The sequence below is a fragment of the Larus michahellis genome, chromosome 5 (genome assembly GCF_964199755.1).
Source record: "Larus michahellis chromosome 5, bLarMic1.1, whole genome shotgun sequence".
In the NCBI taxonomy this organism is placed as follows: Eukaryota; Metazoa; Chordata; class Aves; order Charadriiformes; family Laridae; genus Larus; species Larus michahellis.
In genome coordinates, this window is record NC_133900.1 from 38,893,461 (window position 1) to 38,909,664 (window position 16,204).

Genomic DNA, 16,204 nt, shown 5'->3' on the forward strand with positions numbered 1-16,204 from the left:
ACTCCATAGGCAAGCCCTAAGCTTTCTTCTTACTGGAATCACTGGCTTACAGAACAGGCTTGCTGCATTGCTTTGGTAGTGTGTAAAAGGCACATACTTGCAAACTATATTCTTTTAGGGTACATACAGGACTGGTATAAAATTAACTGCGGCCTCCAAATGGCCCACACAGATTCCTCTCTCTCGGTCACAGAAAGCAAATCGTATCCCAGTATGTGCTCAAGAAGGCAGGAAATATTATAGATGCCACTGCTCCTTCATCCACGAAGGAACTTTTAAAATATTGCAGTTTCCTTCCTTTTTGCCTGCGTAGCTGGGCCAAAGCTCTAATAAGGCAGCAATTTAAGCTTGTAGCATAAGGTGTCCTTAATTGAGTGGGTAGCTTGCTGAGTTCTGTCCTGGTTGCTGCTGTCTAAAAAAATTATTACAACTGTTGTCAGCCTTCTCCTCTTATCACTGCTAGTTCACCACATGGGAAACTGAGAAGCGTACTACCTGTTAAGATTCAAGGATTGAACTGCAGTTTCCTGTATGAAATCGAATCATACCGGGGCTCACTTTCTTCCTGACCTCCTCCTCCTTACACAGCATCTTCAGTTCACACTTTACCTAATGCTTCCTAAGGTATACTATAACTGCCTCTAATGTACCCTAACTGTCAGATGTTAATGTTTCTTATAGTAATATCCTGTCGTGGAATTCTACAGGTCTTACTCTGGCAAAACTCCTGCTAACAGCAATAGCAGGACTGGTTACTTAAGGGCTGAAATGGGACTGTGAGAATTACAATCTTCTCGTATGTGTAGTTTAATTTCTGCTTCTGATTGGGATGCTTAACTTTAGAGTGGTACCTTTGACCTTCTTTTCAATTAGTTTTTGAATGTGTAAGAGCAAGCTGATAGGTATTTGCTGAGGTTAATATTAGCTTTGGCACTGCGGTGACTGAACTTTCATCATATTAAAGTTTTCAGACATTGCCTTCATAAGACCTTCTATCTAAAGAAATCTGCATCCTTCTCTCTTTCTTCCCCATCATTTTCTCCTGATACCACTTCCCCCTATCACTTTGAAGTCCATGCTTGACTCTCATATACACTTTGGGACCTAGAGCTACATCAAAACATTTCCTTGGTTCACAGTGGCTATGGAAAGTGTTATGCTGTCCCACTCCAATACACAGATGGGAAGATGTGAACCAGGGCTTTTAGTGTCTCCTAGCCTGAGGCACCTCATCCTTAGACCCAGTTTGCAGCTCATGCCAGTGTAGAGCATCTATACAGAGTATAGCTCCTCCCTATGGTCCATAACCCACTGCCTCAACCGCATAGTTCACAGTCTCTCCATCTTTCTGCCACAACTCCTCTCCCATCCTAGAGCTACCTTTTCTTCCAGGCCTCCCAGTTCCCATCCTCATGAACTTCTCTGCTCCATACCTTTTAAGTTGCTCGTTCTCCCTGCCTCACCATCCTTAAAAGCTTCCCTAGAGCTCTTTGGTCTTTGCCATATTCTTCTCCTACTCTCAGTCTTCCTCACTACAACCCGGGGTTTGCAGTCTGAGAAAGGGGGGCTGTTTCTTCACCCCTAGCGTTTCAGGTTCTTCAGTGCAAAGGTCTCAACATACCTTCTTTTTCCCTCTTTCTTGTTTTACTTGAAGGCAGGAAAGTAGGACAGGTCCAGGGTAAACCAGGCACATACTAGCTCTTTATATGCTGTAAGAATGGGTAGCTCCAGGCAAGGTCAGAGAAAGACTAAGCCAAGAAATATATAAGCATGGTATATTTTTTAGAAAATGTAGCCCTTTCTATTTCTCTTGGCAAACAAAGTGTCCAGTATTCAACACATATCTTGTGAACCAGCTTCAGGCCTAGAGCTGCTTTTGAACTGTTTGCTGTGATTCTTCATGTGCTCATTTCTTTGTATTACTGGTCACATGGTAACACTTCTGATTCTTGGATGAACAATATTTTCAAACAAAAAGAGGGATTTGGGCACATTACGTTTGGTTCAGAACTTTTCATGAATGCAGCCATATGAAAAGGTTTTCTGTGTTTCCTGGATACTTCCTTTTGAAAGAAAGCTTACTTATGTGAATGAAAGTTTGTGAAAAGCAGTAATACTGAGATATCACGATTTTATAGGAGCCAGGGCTGGCGGTTAATTTCTGAGAGCAGCAAACTATGATTCAGGGCAACACAGAGCAGAAGCGTGGCACAAACTGAGTGTATGCTGGTGTTTCAGGGTCACGGTTGCTGCAGGAGTGCAACTTAGAGCTTGAAGTAAGGTTACGGTCAGGAGGAGCGTGGGGCTTACCTGCTGTTTCACAGTATATTTTCATAAGCGGCTTGAGCATTTGGCTCACAGACTTCTTTCTTCCCCTGCTTTAGTCCATAATGCCTCACATCTGTGTCAGCTGCAGCACCCAGCGGACCCCTTCACTTACCTTGGAGAAAATTGATGCATTTTGTCATTGGTCAGTTTTTCTGTCAGGCGATGAACTGTATCTGTTCACTGGGAGTCCAACAAGCACCTCAGCGCAAGGGAAGAAGTGGGAGTGTGCAGCCAGAGGGGGAAAGTTGAAAACAGTCTAATGTTTGTCTTTTGAAATTACATCCTTTCAATATTTGACCTTCCCTGATGTAAACCCCTGGGACATGTGCATTGCATGCTGTTTGCTGGGTTGGTACTTAAAGAATACAAAGTATCCAGCCATTACCTCCTATATTGTGGGCTTCAGGGTGGGAAAAAGGGATCACCATTTCAGGTCACTTAGAAGGGAAAAGGCTGCATATCTCTGTCACCGAAGCGCTCAGAATGAGATCACATGCCCCAGGCAAGCCCAGATCCCTGCAGTCACAGATGTTAGTGAGAGCTGATGGGAAAAACTGGCTTAGTGCTATGCTTATTCTTCCTTTTTTCTGGGGACAGCCAGGGGCTACTGCAGGCTGTAGTGAAAACAGCAGCAGCCATGGGGCTTCTCCAACGATGACATCAAGGTTATAATGCATTACGTTTTTGTACGAGCTGCGTATTTTCTTTCTGTGGAAAAGAAGTGATGCATTATAAAGCAAAATGCCAAAAGCACTGAAAGAGCCCGATCCTCATCTTACAGGAGCAGGCTGCAAAGGATTATCACACTGTATTATGTCTTTGTAAGATCAGCTGACAATTATGTGCCTTTCTGGAGGGGACAGGCTTTTGTCCAGTTCAAATCACTGGGCACCAAGCTGAAGTACTAAAATAAAATATGTAGTAAGTGAGGCCAGACTGACTGAATACAAGCTTAGCATCAGAACCCAGATCCAAGGTATTCCATGTGCTGGCTTTAAAATGCTGGTAGTAAATGATTTATAATATCACAACTAATTCATCTTTAAAAAATGGATTATTGTCAGTGCCAACATCTACATTATTTTATTTCATTAACAGTAAGTGAACTGAAGCTTTGCCTTGAACTTCTACAAGGGTAGATTTGTCTCAGTTTATCAGGCTTGTGGTTTTTCAGTCTGTACAAAGCCTGCCAGCTTGTTTGCATCAGCAGATTCATGTAGGACTCAAACTATCACCAACTAGAAATCTGCATAAATGTATTTAAAATCCTACACCAAGTAGTCTACTGCTAAAATGAAAGGTGAATACATAGCTGTGGTGCATCCCCGGTTTCTTAATGTGCCATCCTGAGCTTTTATCATTCAGGCAATTTCACAGATTCAAATTAAATTGCAAGGTGCATCCTCCATCAAACCCAGACCTTTCACCTGTCACTTTCTCAGAATTTAAACTGCAAAAAAACAGGATGGAAAACAGGTTGCTTTCACCTATACTTCTGCACTTCAGCACTCCCCATACAGCCACACTAGACTAGATGGGAGCAGAATCCAGGTCGAGAGAGATACGTATTCTGCCACCTACTGTGCATCACAACCTGTCCGTCACAGACTGAGGGGCACTTTTTCCTTGCTTTAATGGACGTGCAATGAGGTTTGAAAAAAACTTTCAAGAATCTACATACAAAGCTGCATATAATCAGTGTAGTCAATATCTAAGCTACATCCTTCTCTGCGCTTGTCCTACTAACATCACTAACATAGTTGATCTTGGTGAAATATGAGGGTTGTTTTCTACTTACATGGAAAATAACAGTGTTTGGTAGCTGGCATTTGAAAACATGCTAAATGGAAGCTGCTATTTTTCTGAGAAGGCACATTGCTCCTAGCAGGTTGTTTTCCCTGTCTGATCTGTTCTTTGTTTCAGTCTTTCCTATATGAAGTTTTCTACAGTAAATTTTCTCTCACCATCAAACTGATGAATATCTTCCACCTCCTTTTCTCCAGAAAACTAACATCCCTGTGCTAGATAGGAAAATGGTGCTTGACTGCTTCAAGGTTTCTGGAGACAGTGTGAGAAACTGCTTTAGTAATATCCAGGCAAGAGTGAGGGGACACACGGCTAGCCTGCCTGGAGGCAGGAGCTATCTATGGAGAGTAGGATGCTGGTGTACCCCACATGGATGATATGAAAGAGGAAATGAAGAACAGCAAAGAAAGGAGAAAAAGATGGTGAATAAGAATGATCCCTGGAAAATGAAAGGTCGTATTAAAAGTTTTCTATTTTTGAATCTTGAATTTTCTTGAAGTTTTCTTACAGAGTTGTTATTTGTGAAAGCAGCCTTTGATGTAAATGGACTGGGTTTTTTTAGAGAACAGATATATTGAAGAGTACCTGAGAGATCAGTGTGAATTAATGCATATGCTCCTCGGAGGGAAAAAACATTCAGTCAGCAGGAGCATCACAAATTGAAAGTGGTTATTTCTATCTACTCTCCACTTTAACACCATGTTTCAGCAAAAAAAGAGTTCTTATTCTGAAGTCATTCAACTTGTCCTGTAATGTGATAGTACAATGGGGAAGAGACTCTACATGTCCAGAAGAACATACAAGGGCTACTCTGCTGTACCCCATGAAATAATTTCTAGCCCTAAACCTGGAAGTCTGTTCTACCAGGATCAAGTCCTTTGATTTCATGGAAAATGTCAGTCCTGATTAAAACAAGATGTAGTCAGTTCACCCCACTTGTTTACTAAGTGGGAGAAGAATAACTCAACCGTTAATAAACGTTTACTGCTGTTTCAAAAAATAATATTATTTGCTTTAGCTGACGTCTGTGCGTTTCAAGTGTTTTGCTGCTTACTACCTTGATGGGAGGACAGAACAGAAGAGAGGAAAAATGCTAGAATGCAGGTCAAAGATGCACAACTGTGGTAGCAGCTGAGCAGTAGGGCACACGAAATCTGTTCTCGAGTACCTCTTGTTTGTGTAGGGTGCTCTGGTGTCTAATAATAAAACTGAGCTCATGTGTAGCCTTTTACATTGGATCACTGGATTGTATTTCGCTGATCTGGAGGGCTGCCTGTTTTCATAAAAGCTGTAGGAATATACTACCTTTGAGATCTCTAGCATTCTATCTTATGTAACTGCAATTATTCAATGGGTTATACAACTATTGGAAGGAATTGTGACAGCACGCACAAATATACACGCAAAAAAAATTCATTCATAATTTTCTCTTTTGCTTCTACTGCTTGGTGATTCTTGATTATTTTATTTTTTTTTTAAAAAAGGATTCAACTGCTTTTGACATTAACAGTCCTGTCATGTCAATCCTGGATCCAGGGATCCAGGTACCAGATGAGTAGGCAATTAGCACAATCCTAATTGTGCAAAGATGAAAAACTGAGCAAGTGAGGAGGCTCAGAACTTTTAGGCAGTGTTTACAATGGTGTTTTTATTTTGTTAATGACTCACTGTAGCGATTCGCCCATGGTTTGGTGAAAGCTGCATCGTTTAGAGATTCTCACTGTTCAAATAGAGTAAGATTATTCCCAGTAGAAAAGCTTGCAAAAGTCCTCTAGCAAAACTAAAAACTAAATAAAACCAGATACTTCAAAGTAAAAGAACAGCCAGACAACAACAACTTTAGTTTTAAGCAATGGCAAAACTTTTTTTATCCACCATAAAATTAGTTTTCCCATTTTTTTATTGGGAAAAATGCGTTCGTCAGTACTGACTCAAAAGCCTTGAGGTATCCAAAAATATAGGACCCCTCAAGCCTCTGGTACCTGAATGTAATTAGGGCAGTATACCTTTAAATAGCTGAAAAGAGGGACTGAAAGTGACTTAGTTACTTTTCAAAATTTTGCTTGTGATACTTTTGGTAAAATGTTTGTTTCATGTAAGGAGTGCATCAGATCACCCCAGAGGTTCTCTATCAAGCAACTGACCCCTGACTCTGAGAGTTGCCACCTTAGAGAAAAAAACCACCAGACCAAAACAATGGCCCCAACACAATAGATTTGCTTCCCACCTGGAAGCATTTAAAGGATGTAAGTGGATCAGCATTCACTTCCCTGTTTATAAAAAACAGGTTGTTCTAAATGACTTGCTAAACTGTTGAACTATTTCAACTAATGCACTGGATTTCCCCCCCCTTCCAGAGAGGCTGTGTGTGCTGGGAGGGAGGGCTGCAAGGCCGGGTCGTTTCCACAGCGGGTGGGGGGGACCCGGCTGCCACTTTCCTGAGTGGTGTGTGGTGCTGGGGGCTGCCTGGGGGAGCAGTCAGTCATCAGCAGGCGGGAGACCGTCCCAGCATGGGGCTGGCTGTTTATTTTCAAAGTCTTTGTACCTCAGGTTACTTGTAAGGCTGATGCTTGGGGAGTTCTGCAAAAACTGGACTGTATATATTCCCTGGTTTGCCTGTAATTTGCAGTTTATGAAAACCAGATGGATGACTCCGTGCTTTGCAAGTTAGTATAGGGATGGGAGCTTCTGACATAAGAGCAGCTTTTACAGAAAACACTGAGTTAAGAAGATTCAGGCTCAAGCTAGATTGCTGCTTCCCTCCCCCCGCTTTTGTCTATTTTTACTGCATCATTGGTATGTGTCCAAGGAAAGTCGGCCATATCATTCGGAAATACAAGGGGATAAACTTTTGACTGTCGGATCTCTTCAGGCTGAGAGACTCCAGAGTAAATGAACTGGGAGAGAGAGAATTAAAAGGAGAGATTTCTTTAGGTGAACTTTTTTGGTTGTCTGCTCAGCCAACAGCAGTGTAAAATAACGAAGAAACTGCAGCAGTCCTTTCCCACTGTCTTTCTAAATAATGTAAGTTACCCTTTCACACTCGTCTCTAACTGTCCGTGTGCCTTTTCTGCTTTCGAGTGTTTTGTGAGAGCAGTGGTTTTACAGCGAGTGAGCACTGGCCAGGAGCTCTGCTGCATGAAGCAGGGAATCGCTTTGTCTTTCTTTTCTTTAAGTCAGGGCGGCAGCGGGGAAGCCGAACAGTTTGACACCCCCTTGCTTTGACAGTCTGCTAGCTCGACTTTAGATGGCTGTCGAAACCTTTAAACCTTTTCAGTGTTCGTGCAGAAATCCGTTTGTAGTTGGTAAAAGACAATAGCAAATGTTTTGATTGAACTGTGCGTGTCAGGCTTGCTGTAAGAGCAGGCATTTCAAAGGGGATTGTGTGATGCTGTGTAAACAGGACAGGATGTGACAAGGGAAAACAAATGTTTCCTGCTCTTTAATATTTAAAAGAAATAATTGAAACAGAGCCAAGGAGTTTGCCTACGAAAAAATAGTGATGTTTATTCAAAGCAAAATAACGACTCCGTAAATCTGAGAGGACAATGCCAAAGTCTAATTAGGAGAGTTTTACTTTTCACAGGTGTTCAGTTTTTTGAAGTTGGTGGTTGGCATTAATGTTGCTGTATTCTGTTGTGCTTTTGTGAAGAGTAACTTGAGTCATTACCTGGTGCGTGGCTCTCTGTAGATTACTCATGTTTGTTGATTTCCCCCCTTCTTGTTTATTTTACTATTTTCAAAATGCAGTCTAGACAGACTATCAGGCAGATTGTTACGTTTAAGTAGAAACAAGGCATTATAATGACAACGTACCAGGTAATATACCAAGAATAAGACAAAAATTGCCCTGATGTCAAACATTCATTTGGCCAAAACAATTACAGAAATGTTCGTTTATATGGGGACAAATATGAAAACTGTGGTGAAATTACAATGACTAAACAAATATTTCTTAGATAAGGATGTGGCATAAGAAAAGTTGCTTTCTGTTCCAGTCCTGGATTTTTTGCCTTTGAGCACAATGGATTTACTACCTGGATAACAGTTCTGTGGCTGACTACTGTGATTTAATTATCAGAAGTTTTTTCTTAAAATTTCACATTGCTGCTTACGTGAGAACTGAAATTAAATTGAATAGCAATACTAATGAGAGTTTCTAGACCATGTGAATATTTGGAGTAAACCTGAGAATACAAACTGTAGGGCTTGAAAAGCCTATTAAAAAGTTTGGTTTGTTAAAATCTGTATAAGTGTGTTTATTTTAAAGCCGTCCTATAACTTTCTGGAAGATGGACTCACGATATCTGAAGCTTAGAGTGGTTATAGAGAGAAGGTACCAGGTACTGTACCTGGTCTTGGGACTGCATCGTCCTGCTAACAAACAAAGCCAGCAGAAAGAGGACGTTAGTCCCTGTTTCCAGAGAGTTTTTTTGGGGCAATCATTCTGTTGTCTGCTGACAAAATGAAATAAGGCTTCTGTGCTTTGGCCCTCATCTAAAACTGCTTACCATATACCAAAGATTTCCTCAAACTTAAGTTGTGAAGAAACTCCCTGGTCTGATCTGGACCTGCAGTGCCCACAGCTTGGCTATAAAGAACAGCTTGGGATTTTCTTCACTGAGGGCTCATTTCAGTCCTTGAGATTCATCCTTTTTCATGAGAAATGGCTTTGATTCACCTTTAATACACCACGGCTTTCCTCAGCCAGAAGGCTGAACAGAACTTCTTTGTTGCTTCAAGGAGCACCACTAACACATGCTGCTTAAGGGCCAGAAGGAAACATGCAGTGGGTTTTATGACAGAACCAATTCTAGATTTGATTATAGGGTTTCTGGGAAGAGGGAAAAATTAAAATCATGGAAATATTTATTGCATCCAACTGGGAAAAATCTTAAGGTTTCGTTGTGTAATGCATAAAGGGAGACAGCAAATGTATCATGCCAGATACAGAATAAAAATTAGAAGTGTATATATGTTTAATGCCTTTTTTTTGGATCTTAAATGTTCATCTTTTTCATGGGAGTTATTTTCCATGTTCTATCTAGAATACATGAGTTCAGTGATATCTTGGTTTTGAGGCTAGGTTTGAGACAAACAGTGTCCATGGCAGTGTCTGAATTCTGCTACGTTCAGCAGCATGCACAGTGTCTGGAAAATTAGACCTTACCTGGACAAAGCTGACAACTCTGCTGGGGGATTTCCCCAGCTTATGATAGTATTCTTTCTCTGAGAATCCCAGTTTTAGCTGAAGGTCACGTTTGTTACTGGAAAATCCCAGCTAATTGGTGCTAAAAGCCATCGTGAAAATGTGCTGGGCCTGTCTTTGCCTGATAATGGAATTTCATTAATTCATAACAAAACTAAGATTTGGACAGCTTATATAAACAGAGTGATGCTCCTGATTCCTTTGAGGAAAACTGGGGAATTAAATGAACTGAAAAGGTTTTGGGTGTCCTGATGCAGAGAACAAAGTGTTGTGCATTCCTATAGTGAAGCTGAAATTTAATCATCTGCATAAAGTATTAAACATATGCAGTTTTGCATAAACATGTAATATTGTGTCTAGACGCATGAACTATTTATACAAAAACAAAGGCACAGTGTATGGTAGGTTAGGATAAATCCTTGAGCCAAATGTAAAAGAATTGGATTTGATCAGTTGGCAAGCGTGTTGTCTCATCAAAATTAAATGTGTCTGAGGATACAAGCGTAGCTAGTTTGAACTATTTGTTTATACACAGCAGAAAACATATATATTACTCCAAATAATAAAGTCAGTTTATAAAGAATGATCCTTAATACAGCTGCATTATAGAAGGGAATAGCTCTTCAGATTTAAATAGTTGTTTTAAGGACAGCACAATATTCTGTATTATAAAGAGCCATTAATTCCAAAGAATCTACAAGTGCGTGGAAGGCTACAACGCAGTGGTTTTGCACCTTTTTTTTATTTTTCAAGCCCTAAAAATTTTCTCCTGGAATTTTGCTCACATGAATTTTGCAGGGTAACATATATGATCTTGCTTTTTTTTAGTCAGCTTTCAGGGACCACGTTGAAGCCGTCCAGTGACTGTCAGATTGAAATCCACTATTGCAGATCCTACACTTGGCTGACACCTTCAACCAAAATTAGATATGCTATTTCCGGAGACTGCAGGTTGTGGTTACATTATTGCTGATGTTTGTGGCCTAAAAATAAAAAAGGGGGGGGGAGCTAATCATGTGAAACACATGACTGTTAAAAAAACAAGACTGAAACAAAATCAATCTTTATGGAAAGGAATAAATGTTGGAATTGAAATAATCATTGTTTGGCGGTTTCTAAAATACTGAAGGGAAAAGAACAGGGCTTAGCATTCACATAAATAGACTTTACCTTTCTATACCTCCATTTTTGATAGGTTACTTTTTAAGACTCGCTTCTTCTGTTACAGTTGGGCCTGCTACTGTATTTGTTATGTGACATAAACAGATTGGAGGCAGTCCCTTGGTGTGCTGTAAGGTTTATGTTGACACGTGCCTGTAATGGCAAGAGCTGCTTGGTTGCAAACACTTAGTAAATGCAATTTGGAAGAATTCCTGTTTTGTGAGAAATCATGCAAGATTTCTTTCTCTTCCTCTTTATTTTTGATCAACTGGAATAAAGTCCACCTCCCACTGAACAAAACTCAGGTTGACCTTTGGAGAGATGAAAATGGCATTTCTTGTCAAACTTGTTTTATTTCTATATAGACCAGGGTTTTTTTCAGTGGTTTAAATAACTAAATATTTATTGTAAAAATTGTAATATTAAAGAAATTTGTCTTTGTTTTCTACCATAGACTCTGTAGACGTTTTCTGTCACAGAATCCGTAGACCTGTCTTGGCATTGCATGTTATACCCTCTAATAATTGGGGTGGTTGGCTATATTTGAATTGGGCTTCGCTTATTTTAAAAGGTGAATTTAGCTGGAAGTCAGTAATTGAGTTTGATCACAGGATTAGCAGTTTGTAACTGGTATAGCATAAAGTGAAATACATGACGTAACGCATCACTGTAATGCACTGTGTGGGGACAGCCAAGGTTCTAGTCAGCTGAGAAGTCTGCTGGCAACCGGGCAGCCTTCCGACTTCCCAGCTGGATTTCAGGGCAATAACTCAAAAGCAAATCCCATTCAAAAGGAAGAATTGAAATAGCAATTGGAATGTAGTTCTTGAGGTGCTGAACAGGTAGTGTGGTGGCTAGATGTTGGCTGGCTCCATCCATCTTGCTACTAGTTAGTTGAAGTAAGGTTAAAAGAGGCACAGCTAAATTAAGAAGGGGACTAATCATAGACATGTGAAAAATGTTAGCAGCATGTATTCTGGCAGTTCTTACATTACATGGTGATCCTGTTAACACAAGCATCAAAATATATCCTGTGTAGCTCGTCTGCTACAAGAGTTTACAAAGAAACTGCTGCCGGAATAGCTACAATGATTTACTGTCAGATATTAAATCTAGGTTATAATAACTTTAAGAATATGCCCTGCCATGAGAAGACAAGTGACTTCAAAATCTACTGTAATCATATATACACTAAGTGTTCCCCTGGAAGAACTCTGGACCACTCTGCTTCTTATGGTCAGCACTTTTGCTCATGTGTAAAATATTATTCATTCTCTCTCACTTTAAAACCTTCTGAATATTTTGGATGCGTTTTAGGAGCAATTAATTGGGTGCATGGTGATCTTCAGTCCTCGTGCCAGGGTGAACGCCCTCTGTGAAAGAGACATAAAGGTTGGAGTACATGCAATTACTTTTGATCAGGTTTTAAATGCATGAAATGAATGTTCAGCAATCTGCCTGCTCCTAATCCAGTATGGATTTATTTGTCTTAGTGTTATTAGTCTGTCTAAACATGTGTATGATCAGTTTATTTCTGGGTGACTTTCTGTTCTTTTGTCATGTAAAGCTATTTGTTCTGCGCTACCATGAACTTCTGTTCTTTATTATTTTTTTTCTTTCAATTCTGGAAACGTAGACTGACAATGCCCTTTTTTTCTGTTGTTTTTTATGGATGTTGAATCCGCTAGGTTTGCGGATATCCCTTCATCGAACTTGTAATTTGGAGTAATGGCTTAAAGAAAAAGTTGAAAGTTTTAGTCCCTGATGAGATTTATACTGTGCCTGCCTCCTCCTACATCAAATTTTAGTAGAATTTGGTTATTTGAAGGTGTGTGGTATCTACCAGTGTGTTTTGTGAAGCGCTCAGGAATTGATTTAGCAAGAAAAAACCAGTGGCCAGATTATTCTGAGCTATGTGACTCTGACTAGTAGGAAAATACAAATGTGCAAAGATGCTTCTGTACCTTGTTCAGAACAAAAACCCTCCAAAGCTGTGATGGAATCTTGAGCAAATGCACTTGACATAATTACTTACCGAAAAACAACCCAAAAAATGGCACTCAAAAGATCTGATGCACTTAGAAATGCTCTCGAAAAGATCCCAACAATTACGTTTTTGTGTGCCTCTGAATGCTTTAATCTCTATAGTGGTCCTTGGAGAGACTTAGTATGTGTACCATATTTAGCCCTAGCCATATTTGGCCCATGATGTATGTTATTAGAGAACTTGCGTACAAGTTTGAGAAACAGGACTTCCAAAAGAGCAGATGCCACCAGGTTCAGTGGTGTCAGGTGTTTTCAAGGCCACCCTGCTTCTTCTGAGAACAGTTAAATGTTGTAAATACTGTAAATCAGGCTGCTTACAAATTCCTCAGGAACTAAAATTACCCCCAGGAATGAAAACTCAGGACCGAGGAGCAAGCCTTTTACAGCACACAAAAACTGTTCAAGAGAAAAACCTGCCGTGGTTTGTCTGTGTTTGCACAGTATTTTTTTCTTTCTTTTCTAGTGAGGAAACAGTATTTGTGAAACACCCTTCTACAACTTTCTCTCCTGTAATCCCTATATCGGTGGAAGTGTTAATGTAAACCTTCAGGGATTAACTCCCACAAGATAAGCTTCTGCAGCTGCTTTTTTTTGTTGTTGTTGTTATCATCTTGAAAGCAGATTTAATTTGATATTTAGAGCTCAAATAATTGCACTCTAGTGGGGTTGGGAAACCTAGGGCCCAAAAATCAGGTAGAGCCACAGCCGAATTTCATATCGGCTGAGCTTTTTGTGTCCGGAGTGTTACTCTGAGACAATACTATGATAGGGGTTAGTGTGTGGTCTTCCCAATGTGCCTGAAAGGCTTGCTGGACCCTCCGCAAAGAACAGGCTCTCCTCTTTACTTATTACCTGATTCTTAGTCTGCTCTGTCTAGTCTTGGGAATCTTTCTGCCTCTCAGCTCAGAAAATATTTTACAATAAAGAGATAAAATTAAGTGTTGTACCATGAAGATATCATCCTATTTATCAAATAAGCAGTGGTAATTTTTTGCCTTGCATTTAAAGTAGCTGGAAATATATTTTGACTGTGAAATACAAACAAGTTCTGAGATACTTCAGTACTAATTTAATTAGATGAATAATTTTCCATTCATTCACAAATGTAATCCTTTACTTAAAATCTCTCAGTGGAGACAAGTGCAATCCTTTATTAGACAGAAAATAGAAGACAGCATGTAACAGAGGAGTCTATTGTTATAAGAACTGTGCTACATGTTCTATGTACGCAGAGTACCCCCTCATCCCTTAACTTCATCATTCTAATTAGCTTTTTTACTATTCCCTCCTACAAAAAATAATAAAAAAAACCCCCACAGACTAGACTGGTGCATGCAAAAGTGTTTGTATCTAATAAGGTGAATTTGCAAATAATAAGTGAGTAGTTCCATTTCCTGTGCTTGCAAAGTCCAAAATTTTTGTTTGTCTTATCAGAAGCCAACACATTGCAGAGTCTTGAATACAAGTAAGTAGAAGAGCAGGAAGGCTTCTTCCCATATTTAACTTTTGGGATGGATTTTTGTCTGTGCTCCTGAATGGTGGCCTTTACCCTCTGAACAACCATCATTGTTTCACCTCTGGGATGTGCTCTTGCAGAAGGCCTGCTCTGAAGGCGTGCACCCTCTGGAGGGACCTCTGTTAGGAAGGGGGACAACTTTTAAACTTTTAAATGAGGACAACCAGGATAGTGGCCAAAGCATGATTTCCCCAAGCTCTATGGCATTGCTTTTGGAATAATACAGAGTGCTTCTGCAGAGAGACAAGACAAATGTCACTCTTAAGGAAATATCAATAGAAGTGTCTTTGTTGTTTTGTTTGTTTGTTTGTTTTTTTCTTAAGGATAAAGTCAATTTGAAAAGGTAGGAGGAAGTGGGGAGAAATGCCAGGTTAGTAATGTATTCGCTATGAAAGATTTCTCTGCTTGGAGTGATGACTAGGCAGTCTGCATTGTTCTCTGTCTTGTTTGTATGACTTAGAAATGGGTGTACATGCGAAAGGTACTCTGTGGCCCTGAGTGGCATTCTTCATGCAACATTAAGGCAGCTGTCTGATGGATTCATTTCACCTGACATCCCTAAATGGCAGGGCTCTGCAAAGTGATAAAAACATCCCTGTGGAGCCATTAGTGTCCCTTAACTATGCCAAAAGGGAGTGGCTACAGTGACAGCTCCTGTGATGTCTACACTGACTATTTTGAAGGTTTGTCTGGGTCAAATCAAAAGTAAATCTAGCCTAGCCTTATAATTTGGGTGGTGTCTGACAGTGGATGCCTGTAGAAGGGCATAAGAATAGATCAGACATACCATGGTACTCTCCAGAATGCTCTTTCATCTTCAATGATTTGTGCTTCCAGTTCTGCTTCTGGTGGAAGTGGTGTCTTTATTTGAAGTGGTGATTTATTTTAAAATCTCTAATCAATTTATCCACTATAAATTTGTTCTTCTCTCTTGGAATGCCTATAAAATATTAACAACTGTAGCGTCCTGGGGCAAAGGGTTTTGTAGCTCAGGGAATGAAGGAGTATCCAGCACGTTACTGGTAGCCTTAAAAGAGGTTTCTCATCAGTGTCCAACAAAAAGAAAGACTAAAAAGCAATAGATATAAATTGGAAATAAAAAAATAAACTGTAAATAAAATTTAACTCAGAGTACAGCCTGCTCCACCTACCAAAAACCTAGTGATTGCTGTTTCATCAGGCTTCCAAAAGCATTTGTTATTTGAAACACATCCTAACAGCCCCTCGCTATGGTATCCGAGTTACAGAAGTTGTTCAGTACCTGAGATAGTGCAGAGCCTGTACGTCCTATTGGTAACTGGGTTTCCACTAGGACTTCTCAATTACTTTTAACAGCAGTGCCTACAGCTGGCTACCTTACATGCATCTCTAATGGGTTTTGTTGTTTACTACGTATAACCTGTATCAGTAACAGCATGGTACATCTTGTCACAGTCATTGCCAGGACTACTTCTAAAGTGTCAGGCAGTTCTTATATCTCCTCATAGAGTTTGCAAAGGGAAGCGGATACTAAGATCTGCTCCTGTTCTCTGTCTGTGACAAATTCAGGCTATATAAGCTACTATCTTGCACCTCTTTCTTTACAAAAATAGCCCTTATCCAAATTAATGGATGGCTATTAAAACTTATTTCATAGTGTAGAAAGGTACTCAGTGTCACAGATACGGTTAAATGGCAATAGTTGAATTGTGTGAGGTGTTAAGACATGGGCTACCTATGCTTGCACAGGATCTGTGTTTGGTGTAGCCGGTGCCTATCACAGTGGGATTCTGTTGCTTGGGAGAGATTTCCAGGTGCTATTACAATCCAAATGATAATGTGGCTGATTTTAGACAATATTGTTCTTAGCTGTCCTGATACCAGTGTTTTTTCCAAGTGCCTTTTTTATTTAAAAATACAGCTGCATTCACATGGTTATTATTTTCTAGACTGTCTCCTAATTTGCTTTTCATGTACTTAAAAATGTACTGGTTTTCCTGTAAAGTAAAATGGATGTATTTTCATATAGAAATAAATGTACTGTGGATCTCAGTTCAGTTTGGGAGAGTCTTAAGATTGTGTCATATGAGTGGTTCTACTTTCTTCCTCTTTGATTAGCTGTTGCTTCGTAAGTTGTGATGTCAGTTGAAAAGACTGAT

At 39.9% G+C, this 16,204-nt stretch overlaps 1 protein-coding gene across 16 annotated transcripts in view; it reads left to right on the plus strand.

Annotated features, from left to right (window-relative positions):
• Positions 1-16,204, plus strand: part of TRIM2 (tripartite motif containing 2) — a 93,350-nt gene that overhangs the window by 23,517 nt on the left and 53,629 nt on the right. For 3 of the 16 annotated variants that reach the window (XM_074589697.1, XM_074589685.1, XM_074589694.1), the window contains exon 1: positions 6,941-7,158. The exons of 12 other annotated variants lie outside the window; for them this stretch is intronic. The gene's annotated coding sequence lies outside the window, so the exon portion shown is untranslated. Of the gene's footprint in view, positions 1-6,940; positions 7,159-16,204 lie in introns of those variants that run through there. One more of the 16 variants, XM_074589686.1, reaches the window with a different exon arrangement.